The sequence below is a fragment of the Uloborus diversus genome, chromosome 4 (assembly GCF_026930045.1).
Source record: "Uloborus diversus isolate 005 chromosome 4, Udiv.v.3.1, whole genome shotgun sequence".
Classification (NCBI taxonomy): domain Eukaryota; kingdom Metazoa; phylum Arthropoda; class Arachnida; order Araneae; family Uloboridae; genus Uloborus; species Uloborus diversus.
The window spans coordinates 103,395,050-103,412,218 of NC_072734.1; the positions used below are offsets into that span (position 1 = coordinate 103,395,050).

At 34.7% G+C, this 17,169-nt stretch overlaps 1 long non-coding RNA gene across 1 annotated transcript; it reads left to right on the forward strand.

Moving 5' to 3' along the window:
* The first annotated feature begins 3,707 nt into the window (after window positions 1-3,707).
* LOC129221464 (uncharacterized) lies at window positions 3,708-10,634 on the forward strand. The gene is made up of 3 exons (XR_008580519.1): window positions 3,708-3,793; window positions 6,513-6,742; window positions 10,256-10,634. It is a non-coding gene; the product is annotated as an uncharacterized LOC129221464 (long non-coding RNA).
* The last annotated feature ends 6,535 nt before the right edge of the window (window positions 10,635-17,169 follow it).

Genomic DNA, 17,169 nt, shown 5'->3' on the forward strand with positions numbered 1-17,169 from the left:
TCGAACTCTCTCGAAATCGTATCTCCCCCCCCCCCCACCCAGCCATTACCAGAGGTAAGGCCCCTATACATACGAGCCGGCGCATCAGCTTAAGTTCAGCCTTTTTGGATCGGAGCGCGAGTTTAGTTGTCTTTTCTGGCGATTGTTCCCGTTTGGTGATGTTCAATGCGAGCGATTATTAGCGGCACGTGAATTCTTTATTAAAGGGGTCATAGTACCTTTCAATCAATTTCTTTTAATTCATATAAATTTTATATTTCTTTGAAATAATAACATGCATACTTATTTCGTAATCAATAATTTATTTTCAAAATTTAAAAATATTGCAAACTTTTTTTGAAAATTCAAAAAAATTAAGGAAAATTTCAACTTTTTAAAATCCGTAAGGCTTTTTTTATTTTTGCACTAATTTTAAAAACATTTTTTGCAAAACGATCACTATAATCATCTCTAAAAATCTATGCATTCATTTGCTTATGACTTCAATCGAAAATTTTCTGTGATTAATTATGTAAAAAATCAAAGTTTTTTTTTTTTTTATTTGGTTTTTAAAGGTTTAACATGCTCTAAACATTAGAGTAATTTATAAAATGCTTATCCAATGCACAGTTTTGTCAAATATGTTATCCCAATTGCAAAAAGTATTTCTTTAAAGCTGTATCTTTAATAGAAAAAAATCCTTAGGGATTCTAATGACATGAAAACACAAAAACACCATCATCGAGAAAAAACAATTTGAAGTTTTTCTTTTGCATAAAAACACATAGGGAGCATGGCCTAAAACCACTCATAGCTTTTTAAATATTTAAACTAAAGCATTAAAACTTTTCCCCTGCGTTCAGAATAGTTTTTTGTTTTGAAATAAGCAATAAAAAATTTTTTTTGATCGTTTCATCATTTTCGAGGTATTGTAACCCCTTTAATAAAGTATTATTTTCGGCAAATTTGGTGAAACCCGAAACTGTGCTGTGGTAACTAGGGGGTGCGACATCGATGTCGATGTTTTGGAAACATTGGTGTTTTTGTTAAAACATCGATGTTTCTAACATCGATGTTTTACTTTCGATGTCTTCGGAACATCGATGTTTTGGTTTCGATGTTTTTTCGATGTTGATGTTTTTGTATTATAATTGAAAATTATAGTAAAATTTGCTCCAATTTTCTCGCTAGGTAATTATGTTTACTTATGAAATTGCTACAAAAATTTCATTTATTTGCGCACATTTAAAAAGATCGATTTTTCTGTGTAAAGGATGATTTTTGGGAAGATCACTACAAGATGGTAAAAGATAACTGGAGGTTGAATAAGAGGTCAAGCTATTGGAAGAACTCGACACTGGTAGTCTGTTGCCAGAACTTACAGTCGATTCCAAGGCTCCAATTCTTAAACTAAAGGAGAATCCTAAATATTACTGCGGTGAATATTATAACTGTAAAAATTCAGAACTGTTAAAAGTTTTGTCGAAGTATTTGATAGTGATGGCGACTTTTGTTTCATCGGAAAGAGTTTTTTCTCTGGATGGAGGAATAGTCAACGAAAAGAGAAATGCGCTTAAACACCAAATATTGGAGGTTATTTTTCATCTACCCAGGAGCGGATACAGATTAACATTTTAGGGGGTTCATGCTAAAGAGTGACCCTCCCACCTCCTCCATGAATGAACTTATGGTTTTTTGGTATATGAAAAATTTCTGAAACTGCTTAGGTGTTTAAAAAATACCACATCGGTCAGGAATATGGCACCTAATAGGACAAAAACCTCACTAATAAATTTTATAAACAATTAAATGAAGTAGTATTTCAAGTATTTACTTTTAAAAATAATTCAAAAACTGAAATCATTTACATTTTATCCATAAAGTGTTTGAATACAATGCAAACGGATAATATTGTCGATGCTTTAGGGGGGGGGGGGGTCATGACCCCTATGACCCTCCCCTTGTATCCGCCACTGCCTAGGTGGGCACCCCTGCGAGAACCTATGTACAGGGCCTGATTAACGCACGGTCCGGCTGGTCCGTGGACCTGGGCACCACAAATTTAGGGGCACCAAAATATCCTAGCCTAAATTCACTTACTTACTTCCTTTTCTTTTTTTAAAGCTCATTTTACTTTTTCTCAACTTTAAGGTAGAGAGGGCTCAAAATTGTTTAAAAATCAGCTCAAAAACTCATAAAGTTAAAAAAAATTTCGCGTAAAGAAGTCGTTGTCCCTTAGCTCTGGAATTTAAAAAAAATTACTCGGATGACATAGATGAACATTTTACAGAAGAATTAACACACTTTTAAATTTTTGCAAAAGGTAACCCTTCTCCTGCAGAACATTACACTTACATTTCCGAATGTGGATTCAGCCCTGCAGCTTCGTCTTACCTTTCAACAGCTGTTCCAGTGAACATTCCTTTTCATTTTTGAAAATAATCAAAAATCATTTGGAAGCTGAATTTCTCAGGATAATTTACAGGCGTTTTTCTTATTGACTATTGAAAATTCTGTGACATCAAACATAGATTTCGATTATTTGATTGACACATTTGCCTCTGTTAAAGCCAGAAAGAAACCTTTTTAAAGCTTGATGTCAGAATTAGAAAGTTTTTTTTTTTTTTTTGCAGTTTTAAATTGTTTTTTAACTTTTTTTCGCCTTAAGGTAAGACAATTTTAACTGTGATTAGTATGGTGACTATCAAGTGTTTGGTATTCAAATCTCAGGTTTCCTTTTAAATGTAGTAATGTTCCTTTAAAATGTAGTTTCTAGTATATTAGGTTTCTAGTATGAAACATTGACTTTAAAAATTGTGCGGATTTTCTCATGGGGGGGGGGGGGGTCACCAACATCTACTCAGGACCTGGGCACCAGTTTGGCTTGATCGGGCCCTGCCTATGTATAATGAGGTTTTGCCCGAACACGACACTAAAATTTTACATTTCTTGCACGATAATAAATCCTAAACACTGATTTAAACTAATAAACTATTTACAATACATTTAAAAATAAACTCAGCACGACTAAAAACTGAATTATCTAAAAATTACAACAGAAAGAAATTCTAATCTATAGAGACTTTACATTAAAAATAAAATAAAAAAAATTAAGGACAAAAATGTTTTATCGATTGAAGTGATGCCTGAAACTTTGGATATGGTTTCACAAAAACTATCGTTAGTCAAATTTGTTGTTTATAAAAAGCAAACGGGCGTTAGACACTTTGTCCCTTTTCATTATACTGGCTCCTGAACCAAGCTCCGCAGACTAACTGTCTCAAGAAAAGCTATTTTTACTGTCTACATATTTTAAATACATATGCTACGAATAGAAAAGTGACAGTTAATACCCTCCCCCCCCCCCCCAAAAAAAATCGAGAACTATTTACTGTTTCTTATTATGGTTTTGGTCCGGCTTTTTTTTTTTTTTTTTTTTTCAAGAAGTCATTTTCACTACACAAATGCAATGAACCTTGAAACAGATTACAAAGTATTGTCCCAGATTTTTATTGGAGGAGGGGGTCATGACGATGTTTAAATTTGTTTATCATGTCATCGATGTTTTAATTTCCAACATCGATGTTCTGAAACATCGATGTTTTGCTACCGATGTCGCCGAGATTGCACATTCGAGGAAAACCTGACCGGAGAACAATAGGTCAACCGCGGCACTCCAAAGAAATTGTCCATCTTTTGATCTAACCGGCACTTGGCGTTGGCTTGTATATCTGGCGATTAGATTATTGGCAGGGTATTCATGTTTTTCCGGAAGGAAGCCATTTTTTTTACGTTCGAGCGGTTTTTGGTGGAGGTATGTGGTTTTGAATTTTCCGACGTTTGTATCATTATTTTTTAAAATTGATCAATCATTAACCATAATAGTTTCCGTTTGTAGATATTTATTGTGTATTATTTATATTTCTTGTTGGCTTAGAAAATATATAATGAATCTTTAATGTATTCATTCTAATATTTAAGTCGTTTAATACCTTATCATTCGCATTTGAGATTATTAATTTTAAGTACTGATCAATGCAAAGTACGCTGGTTATTTTTGCTTGTGCATAATATTAAACATTATATTTGTAACGTAATATTTAATTTCTCATCAACGGTGTTCGAGCTAAATGGTTGTTTCACTGTGTTTTGAATAATTATATACGAAGTATGTTATTTTTGTTTTAACTATTATATTGGGCCGGTCTGTTTGTAATGTTAGCTACAAGCATTGCAGCAGAGGGAAATTAATTTTTGAGCAGGCTAATTAGTAAAATTGCAAATTAATATAAAACAATATTGAGCATCTTCCCGAGGTGGATTTTATGACTTCTTGTATTCATGACATTACGATTCTACAAGCATATAACTCGATGCGTTTTTATGCTAAGTATGTTTCAGTTATTAACTAAAGCACATTTTAATTATATTACCACAATTTAAAATCAAATATTACATTGTTTGGACCCTGCAGTTGCTTCTTCAAAAAGGTTATTTCTAAAATCTAAACAGTTTCTCAATCTAATATGTACAAATGAGAAACTTTAGAATATTCCTGCAACAGAAGAGCTAGCAGGCAATGCATGAAGGAACAAGCAATGTTTGAAACTTTCATCTATTGTTTTTTTTTTTTTAACAGGTCCACCATGTAGTAACTGGGGTAGTGGAAGAAATTCGACTGGGAAAATAAGTTTCGAGAAATAGGGCCAATTTGTTTTGCAAAGCTGTGACATTAGGTACAAAATCTATGTTAATATTGGCAAGTAAAATTCTGGCACTTTCTTCTTGAAGCACGTGATAATTTCGATCACAAACAATTTAGATGAAGCATATAAGTGAGTAGAGACGTACCGAGTAGCCGAGTACCGAGTACTCGGCCTTTTATTGCTCGGCCGAGTACCGAGTTACCGAGTACTCGGCCTTTCACTACTCGGCCGAGTTACCAAGTACCAGTTATGTTTTAAGAAGAACCACCGACACACATGTGATGAATTTTGAACTTATTGGAATAGTAGTATAAACCTCTTTGTCCATATAATAGTTTTTAAAACTAAATTCCTGCTGAAATTTAATTACGCATTATATATATACAATTATGTTTGTGTCAAACCATTTACAAAAAAATAATTTTTTAAATTAAAAATAAATAAATAAAAGGTATGATTAATCAAGTTGGAATTAAAACAAATTGCAGTAAAATCCCTCTAATGCAGACACTAACAGGACAAATTTTTTTTCTGCAATATAGAGGTGTCCGCAGGACAGGGGTTTAATAATGTTATTTGCATTGGAACTGGGGAATTAAAAATTGTCCGCATAAGAGGGGTGTCTGTTAGGAGGGGTTTCACTGTATACCAATCAGTTATAGTTCTAATCTGCCAAACATAAATAATTTTTAAAAGCAGATAAAACAAATGTGCAGGAACACTCCAGACACGTGTTTCTGCACCCCCCCCCCCCCTGTTACAAGGAACGTCTTTTTCAGTGCATAACATGTGAGCTAAAGAATGTAAAGACATTCAACAAAAAAATACGACTTTTGTCGAATGCCTTTAAATCTACGAGCCCCCATTTTGTGTATTGAAAAAGAAATTCCTTGTAATGCCAAAACACGTGTCTGCAGAATTCCTGCACTGTGCTTTTAAGGTTGTTTTATTTTTTAAGCAAAAGTATTTTTACATTTTTTATAACCAATTTTTGTTTGTAGCAAAAATCCATTTTTAATATAAAAATTCCATATTTTCTATACTTACATTTTTTGCGTAATTTTTAATAAGTAAGTTATATTAACTTTGGGGGCATTAAAATAAAGATTTATTCCATTGAAGCATTACAAACTTCATTATTCTCAAAATTTAAATTTGACTTATAAATTTTAATTGCAAATGATTGCAGAATATAATGCTTGCTCTTTTTTTATAAATTTTATTATCTGTCTTGGACAATATTCAATTTTTTGCAACTACTCGGTATTGGCCAAGTATCTGATCAGAATTTGGCCGAGTACCGAGTAGTTACCGAGTACTCGGTACGTCTCTATAAGTGAGCAAATTAAAATCAGAAATGCCTTTTAATTTTGTATGTCGCTCCTCTTTCCTGAGCACCTATATGATTTTTCGTCCTTTGTTAAATTAATCCAAACATTACGAGCATCTGCAAATGAAAAGTTCCCTTCTCGAACTAAATCAAGGGCATTAGCATATAATTTTATTTTTCTTAAATGATGAAATGAAGTTTCATTTTTTAGTTTACTTAAACGAATATCATTTAGCAATCACTTAAGTAATTGAAGATGCTTTTAAGTTTTTGCCAGTTTCTGCCGGTTTTTACCGGTTACAACCAGTTTCTGCCACTGGCACGGCAAAAACTAGTTTCTGCCGGCAGAAAGCCAACCCTGGGTAGTTACTACTAAGATGAAAATTTGACAATTTGTCAAAGTAGTTTGTGAAATAGATAACTAATTGTCCCCAATGCATGCAGTTCATGTTAATCATATTCTTTCTTTAAATCACCTTTTTTTTTTTTTTTTTCAGAAAACCTAAGCATCCCGTTTTCAACGATGGTTCCTCTACAAAGCGGGTATTTTTCCTATAAAACTGGGCTTTGAACCCAGTATCTTCCTGCTTTACATATTTCCTTCTTTGCAGTCTCCCTGTGAATCGACTGGACTGCCCTCAATTTGAGCAATCTGAAGATGGAAAAGGTTGACAAATTTCCTTGATATCTTTCCATTGAAAGAGTCTTCTTGAACAAGTTGGCAAGGGTAAGTTATCTACATGTCATTTTAAAATTGTTGTTATAAGTTGTTTAAAATGCATTTGTATGATCTATTCAGTGTGTTCTTTTTTTTTCTCACTCATTTTCTGAAAAAAATATTCTCTCCCCAAAAAAACTGCTCGTGTCAAGGCCTGAAAAGCACCTATAATGTTCTGGTCTCAATCAAGGTTTCCGCTATGGTCACATTTTTTGAAAAATGCGAAACATTTTTTGAAAAACACATTTGACACATTTTTTGAAAAATGCGAAAATACTATTTAAATTGCAAAAATGGAACAAGGCATTTTTGCTTTTTTTTTGTTCTAATATAATAAGAAAAAGAAGGGGCAATTTTCAAGTCGATATTCTATATTAGAAATTGTGGTCAAGTGGTTTGGCAAGGATCATATTTTATTTTCTTCGGGAAGGTAAAAACGTATAAGGATGAGCTGTTTTTACTTGTTTTTCATAGAATGAATAGTGTAAAATATAATAAAAGTATCGCACTGTGTATTGCATGTCTTATTTTTAATTAGTATTTCATTATATACAAAAAATATTTATCAAAAAAACATTCGGTCTAGTATCCTTTTAGTAAATATTTTTTTACACTTAAAGGTTTTTTTAAAAAAAATAACGATTCCAGCGATGTAAGATTTATTTTATTATTTTGAAAATCGAAATGGAATTTTACGTGAGATAAGGAGGGGGGTGGAAAATCTTTCGACCCCCCCCCCCTCCCCATGTAAGGGTAAGCAAGTTGCCAAAATCATCCTTACGTAATCAATGAATGGCCTCTAGAGATTCAAACTGACTTACCCGGAATCCATAAAACCCTAAATTAGTTTTTCGTCGACGAGAAAGGTATGTACTTTAATGTTTCAAATAGCCAAATTAAACATGAGTTACAAATTAGGAAGATGTGAAATCTATTTTCTGTTCTGAAATTACCTCCAATAGTGAATTTCCAATAGAAAATTATTTTGAGACTTTTTTTTTTTCAAAAAATAAGATGTTCCATTGAAAGTGGTACTTTAAAATGGAAAATCCCTGCAAAAATTGCGGAAAACGAACCCATAGTAAGCTTATTGGATGTGCAGTGGGAAGTACTTGCCCACAAAATGGCGGACGATCGTTGGTTGAAAAGGAATCACTTTTCTACCACATGGACATCCATCTAGTTAAGCGAACTGTTTTCCTCCCTTCTCTCTTAAGATTCGCGGCGGTCCCGCCTCAGTAGCCGAGTGGTCTAAGCGATTCTTTCTCACACTTCCGATTCCGAGTCACAACTGTATTTATGTTGAGGACTGCATGCTAAGTGCCTTGCTTCCATTGTTTTTTATACCGATAGATGGCAGCACCATCACCGGATCGAACAGTTAATGAGAATTTAGAACTAGTCCAGGAGCTAATAGCTACCTGGTACTAGCACCCCCAGAGGTATCGTTTCACTTGGAGGACATTGAGACCACGAGCATATTTAACGTCGCCCAGTCCCCTTTAATGACGGCAGTTGGTCTTCGACCATCGAAGTTCGAACTCGGGACCCTCCGGCCCCGAATCCGACACTCTACCGATCGGGCTTTTCTCACACTTGAGGCGGTGGGTTCAACTCCCACCCTCGCTCCGCATGTACTTCCCCCTCTTTCTGATGTAAATTCTTTCATGTGTTGTTTATATGTAATCTACTGAAATAAAAAATATATCATGCGTAAGGGAGGCAAGACACTCAGATTGTAGTCCTCATCAAAATAAACCCGTGCAATAAGCACCAAAAGAAAGAAAGTCTACTAATTCAATTTTCATCTCTAACATGTTGCATTTGATTTTGTCGTGATTCAGGAGACTGAGTTTTGCATTATGTACTTTCTTGTCTACCTTTTTTAGTTTTGCGAGATAGATTTGACTGACGACGTTTCCTAGCTCGCGTCAGCATGAGTTATACAGGCTGTTTTTGCTGAAGGTCATGCACATGTAGCTTTAAGCCGAGTTAGGCCCCTAGAAGCAGGACTTGATTGCTGAATAGGCCAACTGGGCCCGGACTTGGGGCTCCCGATATTTAGGGGCCCCTAAATGTCTGAAATTACTTTAGTCTTGCTAAAATTTATTCAGCCGACGGCTAATGCTATAAAGTTTGAATACAGGGGCCCCCAAAAAAGTATTTGGCCTAGGACCCCTCGATATTTTAATCGGGACTAATTATCAGTAGTTTAGACCACCGCAAGTTACTTAATAAACCTCAAGGTACAAACTCTCTCAATAAAATGACAAGATTGAGAAGTGTATCCTCTTATAATCATCTAAGTCAATGAAAATTAACTAAAAAGTGTAAAATAAAAAAGAAATATTTAAAAAAAAAACGACTGCGTAAAAACCTAAAAAGAAAAATGTATAAGCCCAATTGTTAAGAATGTTATTAAGTACTTCTGATAATTACACCATTGAAATAGTTTTATAATTGTACACAGATAAGACTAATCATAAATTCAAAAGCAGAAGAGAAGGATCAACAGTCGGAGCCCATTCAAATTTTACGGGGTTCCTTGAATCAGAAAGAAGTGGGCCCCCACTGTTGATCCTTCTCTTCTGCTTTTGAATTTATGATTTGTCTTACCTGTGTACGGTTATAAAACTATTTCAATGGTGTAGTAATTCAGTAGTACTTAATAACATTCTAAACTACTGGGCTTACACATTTTTCTTTTTAGTTTTTTTGGTTTTTACGCAGTCAGGTTTTTTGTTTGTATTTAATAACTTCTGAATTCGCTAGAAAAGCAGTGGCAACTCTTGTTATCCAAATGTACATACATGCAGTATATTACATTTTAAGATATAGCTTGGAAACTACTTCAAAAAGAGTGAATGCTAATTTACATGTATGTGTTGGATGGATGACTATTTTTAATAACCTTGGTTTCTTCGCGCTTTTGGATAATACGTGCTTTTTCTTTGTCCCCCGAAAAGCACGATATAACAAGGGGTAACTGTAATATCAAATTGAGTGATAAACAAGCCAGGGAAAAAAAATCTTGATGAAGAAATGAAGACTAGTGTCAAAGGGATACTATGTGGGCCTTGCTTCCGGTTTCTGGCATGTAAACATATTGTTGAAAACAGTTATATTTGTACTGGTGAAAAAGATGTATTAAATCATAAATATATAATTTATTACTCTGCAGCTCTACAATCTGTGGAAACTTTGTTTGATGCTATAAGTTGAAAAAAAATTGATTATGGTGACACTGCTGGGCCCATGCAATCTGTTTATTTGTTTTGAAATATCTATACAAACAATTGTATTGTTTTCATATGCTCCTGCAGTAATTCTATTTTAATCTTTTCTTTTCCGATTTTTAGTCTGGAAAAACATTAAATGATATAATGCATTTATTGGTCATACAGTTACATATTTTGAAAATGCATGTGCTTATAAATTCTAAAGAACTATCCTAGAACTTTTCCTTTTTTTCCCCCCGAGTTTGTTTATTTGTATTAACTGTACTTATTCTATATTTTGTAGGTTGACTCTTTGAAAAGTACTGCTCCTGGACCCCTACCCCTCCAACAGTTGATGTTACCAGTTGTATGTTTTGAAGATGCTTGTGCTCTATCTGGATATCTCCTCAAAAATTGAAGATTTGAACAGACTATTTCACTTTACTACTAATCCTGAATGATGTGTTGCTCTGTTTTGTCTAATATTAGCAATGTAGTGCGCTAGGCTTTTCGAGTGGAATGATAATTCAATTACTCAGTGTATTAAGATTCTAAAATGTACTTTGACTTGAGAATCTTGTGAGATTTATTTTATGTATTCTTATATCAACTACTTTTGAATTTTTATTGTTATAAAAAAGATATATTGAAATCATGGACTATGAATGTACCTGTAAAATGCATATAAAACTCTTATTCACAAAACTTTGTTTGGATTATGTCTATATTTTTAACTTTAAAGTAAACATCTCCATGTAATTTTAGAAAGTTTCTACTTCTACATCAGAAATAATTTTGATCCCTGTGCATTATGTGATATATTGCCGTATCTGAGAGGATATTCAATTTTATTTGATACCAGGGAATTAACTTATTCCATTCAAGTTTTGGAAATGAAAATTCAGCAAGAAAAAAGATGTCTAGTGCAAAGAGTTAAATATGTAAATAAATAATGAAAATATACAGCTGAAAGTCTGAAGTTATGAAAACTGCTGTTAATGAATTATCAAATTTGTACTTTATTTGTTAAAAACAAATCAATCATTTTGAAGCAGATAAATTGGCTATTTATTATTCAGTCGGAATCAAGTGTGACAGTGAACAACGTCTATCATGAAATTTTAAGGTTGTATTGAAGAGAGATTGTTATGGAAAAATTTACATTTTAGTCCTCTCTTAAAAAATAAAAATATATGTATAATTTTGTTCACAATACAATTAAGACCTAAATCAGAATATTATTAAAACAATTTTAATAATTCTCAATCAAGAACTCCAAATATACTTGTACATGAAGAATATTATTATTATTATTATTTTCTCTGCAATTTTGGAAAATCAAAAGTAGAAAATTTTGCTTTTTGTACTTTAATATGGGTTAAACTATTTTTACTTTCTTCTATATCTAATATATAGAAAAAAGTATTGAATTCGTGCAAATTTTCAAATTTTGAATGTTTTGAGGTGTGCTGAGTAATGTGTGTGTGTGTCACGTACGTGTGTGACCAGTTTTTTGTGGCTGCTCTACAGCAAAAACTACCACATGAAATCAAACAAAATTTGGTACACATATGTGCCTCAATGTGAACTTCTGCCCATTGGTTTTTGGCATGAATTCCTCGAAGGGGGGTGGAGCAATGGGACGTTTCTTGAGTTATGCGTGCCTGCTATTACCCAAGAAGTAACGGGCGTAATCAAACAAATATTGGTCCGTATGTTGCCCCTAACAGGAGCAGGTGCTGATTCAATTTTGGTATTGATATCTCAAATGGGGGTTGAGCTATAGAACGTTTTTTTGTCTTCAATTGTGACTGCTGTATCTCAAGAAATAATGAACGGAATCAAACAAAAATTTATTGACAGGTAGCCCTTAGAAGGTATAAGAGCTGATTTTATTTTGGTGTCAACAACTGAAAAGGGGGTGGGGTAATCACCCGTTCTTTTTTTCCATTGTGAGTGCCCTATCTCAAGAAGTAATGTTACGTTCTGCATGAAATTCGGAATAAATGAATTCATATGAAACAGGCATTGGTTCAATTTTCACGCCAATCGCTCCAAGAGGTGCTGATTTTTTTTTTTTTTGCGAATAAAAATAGCTTTATGAATGCAACAATGAGAAAGATAAATCGTAATAAACTGTCGTCTGCTTATTTCTTGTGATTTTAATTGTATGGAAATGATTGGAAATATTATCTCAAAATGATTTGAAACTTAACTGTTGCCATCTCATGTTTGTTAACAAATAAAATATTTGTAATTAATTCAAGCAAGTCTTTTAAAATAACCTTCAATTTTCACTCTTTGCTTTGATTTTGCGATAATCCAGACATTGGGATGGTTGTCAAGTTTTTGCATGTAATTTTGTTTTTGTTGGGAATATTGCTTCCTCGCACAGAGTGGTGAGGGATCAGAATTATAAGAAAGATATAGAAGAAAGTTTCGTGATGGCCACAACATACTAGTTTATAATGACACATACTAGTTACAGTTTGTTTCTCTTCAAATTTTTATTGTTCTGATAGCATAGCCAATTTGACATTGTTTCACTAATGAAAATTAACTGAAAGATAAAGTTTCTTAGTTACATCCAGTAATGCAGGCCTACATCCACCTTCTAAAGGTGGGGGGGGGGTCCTTAGCCTTTAAACCTAAGCCAGTGAGTTATTTTATTCATTTTTACTCTCCCCTTTATTCTGCTTTCAAAGCATTTTACTAGCTTAACATTTGATTCCTGTTTCAATGATGCATTGAATATTCTGAGGTAAAAACCATGGAGTAACATCTTGGTAAATATATATATATTCCCCCTTATTTAATGCATACGTTCAGTAATTAATTGAAATAGACCCTGTTTTTTAAAGAAAATTAATTATTAGAATTGGGTCCGGTTCCAATTGATTCGGCAATTCAGAAAATGTTGTACCAGCATTAACAGCTACAATCCTTAGCTTGAACACACATGACAAAATGATAATAACTTTTTACTAATTCTTTACTAAATTTTACAAAAACAGACATTTGCTCTCTTCAAAAAACTTCGAGTCCTTTTAAAAAATATCTTTAATTTCATTTCAGTCATGGACATCCTTTAATTGCCTGTCCAATTATCCGAGTTGGGGCCCAACGGACTCGGACAGTTATAATTCTATAGTATTTGTATACAGTCGAACCTTGATGGTGCTTGTGTATCCCCGATTCACTATTTTGTGTCGATGTCCAGAGGCAATTGGTACAAAAAAAAAACCTTATGCGGGGAGTTGGCTTGAAACTAACTCTTCATTTAAAGAACTAGACAACTAAATTTTAACGTCATAATTTATTGAATGACCTCTACAAAATACAGGACAAAGCCTTAAAATCCGAGACGGATGGCCACAGTGTGGTTTTCCTCCTTTCAATTCCAGGGCTGTGTCCAAGGGGAGGATTTTAGGGATTAAATCCCTCCCAGTGTGAAAAAAATAATAGAAAGTCAAATGAAGAAAAGTTCATATTTGACTTTTAGTTAACTTTTAGTGTTGAAGTTTGGGTTCAGCAGTTAGGAAAAAAAATTCTCTGGGAAGTTTCCTGGCAATTTAGGAGTGTCTTCTTTTTATTGACTAAAATCATATTCTCTTAAAAGCAGTGATGGAGGAACCACTGAATGGGCTGTCAACACAAATCATTTTTAATATTGCTTTTTATAAAATGGCTATGATGACTTAGGCGGTTCACAAAAAGGGAAGAGTTGCTGCTATGAATGAATATGCATAGTAATTGTGCTTGGGTAATGTAAATAATTTGCATCTGCAACGAACCTTTTACTATTTAGTTTATTAAGCATTATTTTAGAATACCTGAAAACATGTGTCATAAAAGATTTTTTAGAAATATATTAGTACTTATTGAAATTTAGTGCACAGTAAACAGGTTGGAAATCTAAACAAGCAGCCCTCCCTTAATGAAATCCTGGACGCTCGCCTGTCCAATTCAAAACTCGAATTTAATTTTTATCAAATGACATGAGAAGAGTATAAAACGCACACTTATTAAGCAAATTCTTCTTTCTTCAAATACGTGAATCGATCAACACTATCATTTTCTATCGACGGTTTATTTTGAACTAGGAAAAGTTAAGCTGAAATCACCCAAACAAAGTGAGACAAAAGTGACTCTATAAGCGTTTACGGTATTTAAGACCTGACTATATATCCGAAAATGTATAATGGAATTTCTATTCAATATATGAAACATTAAAAAAGTGATTGTATATGCGGGGTGACCTCGTATCGAAAGGGGGGGGGGGGGGGGCTGGACGCAAACTGTTAAGTTGAGAATTTACCTCCTTTTTTTTTCTTTTCTTTTTTTTTTTTTTGAGGGGGGAGGTGGTTAGCTCCCTAATTTAGCCAAGGTCTGACTCTTTGTGTTTCTGTGTAAAGCTAATAAATAGCGTTTTTTAGTAAACTTTGCTGATACTTCTTTCATGACGACCTTTCCTTAAATTTTAAGGAATAATTTAAATTTCCTTGACTCTTATAAACCCTAAATTTTGCCCCCTCCCCCCCCTCTGCAGCAAAATCTGTAGGACCCTCCCCACAAGGCAGTGTATGTTTGAAACGTTAACAAGCCTTTAATGCTTTTTTTTTTCCTCCCATTTCTTCTGCGTAGGGCCCCTTAAGGACGTGCCCCCCCCCCCGCACTGTGGGGTCAGCGGGCACGCAGATCCGGGCCTAGACGGTCGTAATCGCTTATTTTTCTATTAACGCAATGGTAACGTTTTATTTGATGCACAGACACAAGTATATATACATTATACATAGATATATTTAGGAGGGGACAGGATTTTAGTGGTATAAAGACGCAATTTTTCTGATATGAGGGTTAAGAAGTGCAGAGCTTCCCTCAGAGAACTTTTCTAAATTAATTTATATAAATTTCGATTTTTATTTAATTTTTTTTTTTTTTTTTTTTTTTTTTTTTTTAAATCTGAAGACGTTTTAATTTGATTTAGAGGACTGGAGGCTCCTCCTACAAGTTTTCTGAAATTGATGCTTTAAAGGCACTATTCGGTGATGATGAGAGGAATATTCGGAAGTCCTCTTCAGAAATTTTTCACTGAATTCTGAGAAACTAAATTGTAGGCTATTTTTAGTGACAAACTGGCAGATAAGGAATGGGTTCGGTAGTCTCCATCGGAAAAATTTCAAAATCGAAACCTTGACGCAATGACGCACAACCCCTGCAATTGTAGAATACTTTAAGGGTAGGTTTTCCTCGAGATTTTTTTCATACAGAAGTTATAAAGAAGCAACTTTTCATAGGCTTTGTTATCAATAGAGGAAAGAGGGTGCAGTAGATTTGAAGTTCCCTCTGATTTTTTCTTTTTTCGAAATTAAAAGATGAGTTTAAGAATGCTATCATTTACAGGGAGGTTCCCAATATAATCCATATAATCCTCAATTCCTAAAAAAATCATTTCTAAAGCTAACCTGCTGTTGTGGTTAGCTTTAGTAGTGAAAGAAATTAACAATACTATTTTCTTTCTTTCGAAATGGAAATTAACTCCCTCAAGGTCAAATATCTTTTTATGAGAACCATACTTGCGATTGCTTGATTAAGCATTTTCAGACAAATATATGTTGGGGAAGCTTACAAGGGGTATAGGGTTCATGACGTAGACTGTACCATTGCAATTTTAATAGTGTGGCGGTTATTTTAGAGGATATTTTGATCTCACATTCGGGGATCTCGTTCTTGGGAGGATAGAGGCAGAGTAGTAACCTTTCGAATGCTTCGTTTATCCTCCAATCACAACCCCCTCCAAATGATATCACGAACCCTGAAGAACTATTCGTCCTAATCAAATCCTCCCTTCAAATAGTACACAGCATCCCCATAAATAAGACAAAAAAAAAAAAATCAAAAACTTCTAAAATTATTCCCCCTCCTGAAATATATCAATGCCGCAGTCTGCGTCAGGACTCCTCCTCCCCCTCGAGTATCCCTATCTTCTTTTGTCCACACTGAAATGAATTCTCTCAAGATCATACATTTTTTTATCAGAACCATACTATACAAGCAATTGCGCCTTTTCAGATAGTTAGCCCTTAGCCATGTCAGGTGTACCCACGAGAGAGTTGCTGGGGTTGTAGCGCAGATCGTACCATTGAAATTTTCATGAAACGACAACTTAGCAGAAGTTTTGATCATACTAAACCGTCGTCATGACCCCTGATGATTTGTGGGGTCTCTTTTCTTTTCTTATGGAGGGGGGAGGGTATCGTTTTTGTGGGGATGGACACCGTACCACTCCTTTGAATGCCGAAATTGGAAGATGGGGCGCCGCAGACATTGGGTGCATGCCGGGAACATTGGGCACAACATGCTCGGCGCCCTATGTTTTTGTGCCCAAAGTTAATGGCGCCCAAAATGCTCGGCGCCCAATGTTCCCGGAGGCCAATCGACGGCGCCCAATGTGCGGGGGCCCAATCTTCCTAGACTGAGGACCCGGTCCTCAAGCCTCAACTGAAATCCTTTTAAAATTGATGTAAAAAAGTGTGTTTTAGTTGATCTTTAATGATGTCAGAAGAAAGTCAGTGTTCGGAGGCTGTACCTAGAGTTCCTAGCTCTCCTCAAACGAAAATTTTCGAAGTGGAAGACCTAAAACAGCATTAGGCTATTTGTATAGATGATGAGGGGCGGACGGTAGGTTTCAGGAGCTCTTCCTCAGAACCTTATGCAGTCTTTACTTGTTTTGACTTTAAAGTCAAAGGGAGCAACGACACAACTGTGCCTTTTGGCTCATTTAGCGCCACTGTATGAAAACTACCTTTTCTTATAGGACTCGAGGTTCACTATAAGAAGAGGGGCAGGACGAGGACCAATCGATCAGAACTCTGTTTTCAAAACAAAAAGATGCATCTAGATTGTAAAGTTAATTGTTCGTATCTCGTCCAAAGACGACTGCTCAAGGACTGATTATATCAGGACTACTGAAAAACGTCTGGAAGATATTGCAACATCGGCCGATGTTTCACCGACATTGCCACCAAGTCCATCATTTAGACAGGGGAGCCAACTGCCCTCCTGGATTTGAGAAATTGAGGCACCAGTGTTGGTACGGGCCATGACAGCTATTTTGTTTTCTTGTAGATAGATGAACGGATTATAATCGTATGTGTATCGCATGAAAGATAGAGTATATGCAGAACAGGAACTAATCACTGAGTAGTAGCTGGTATA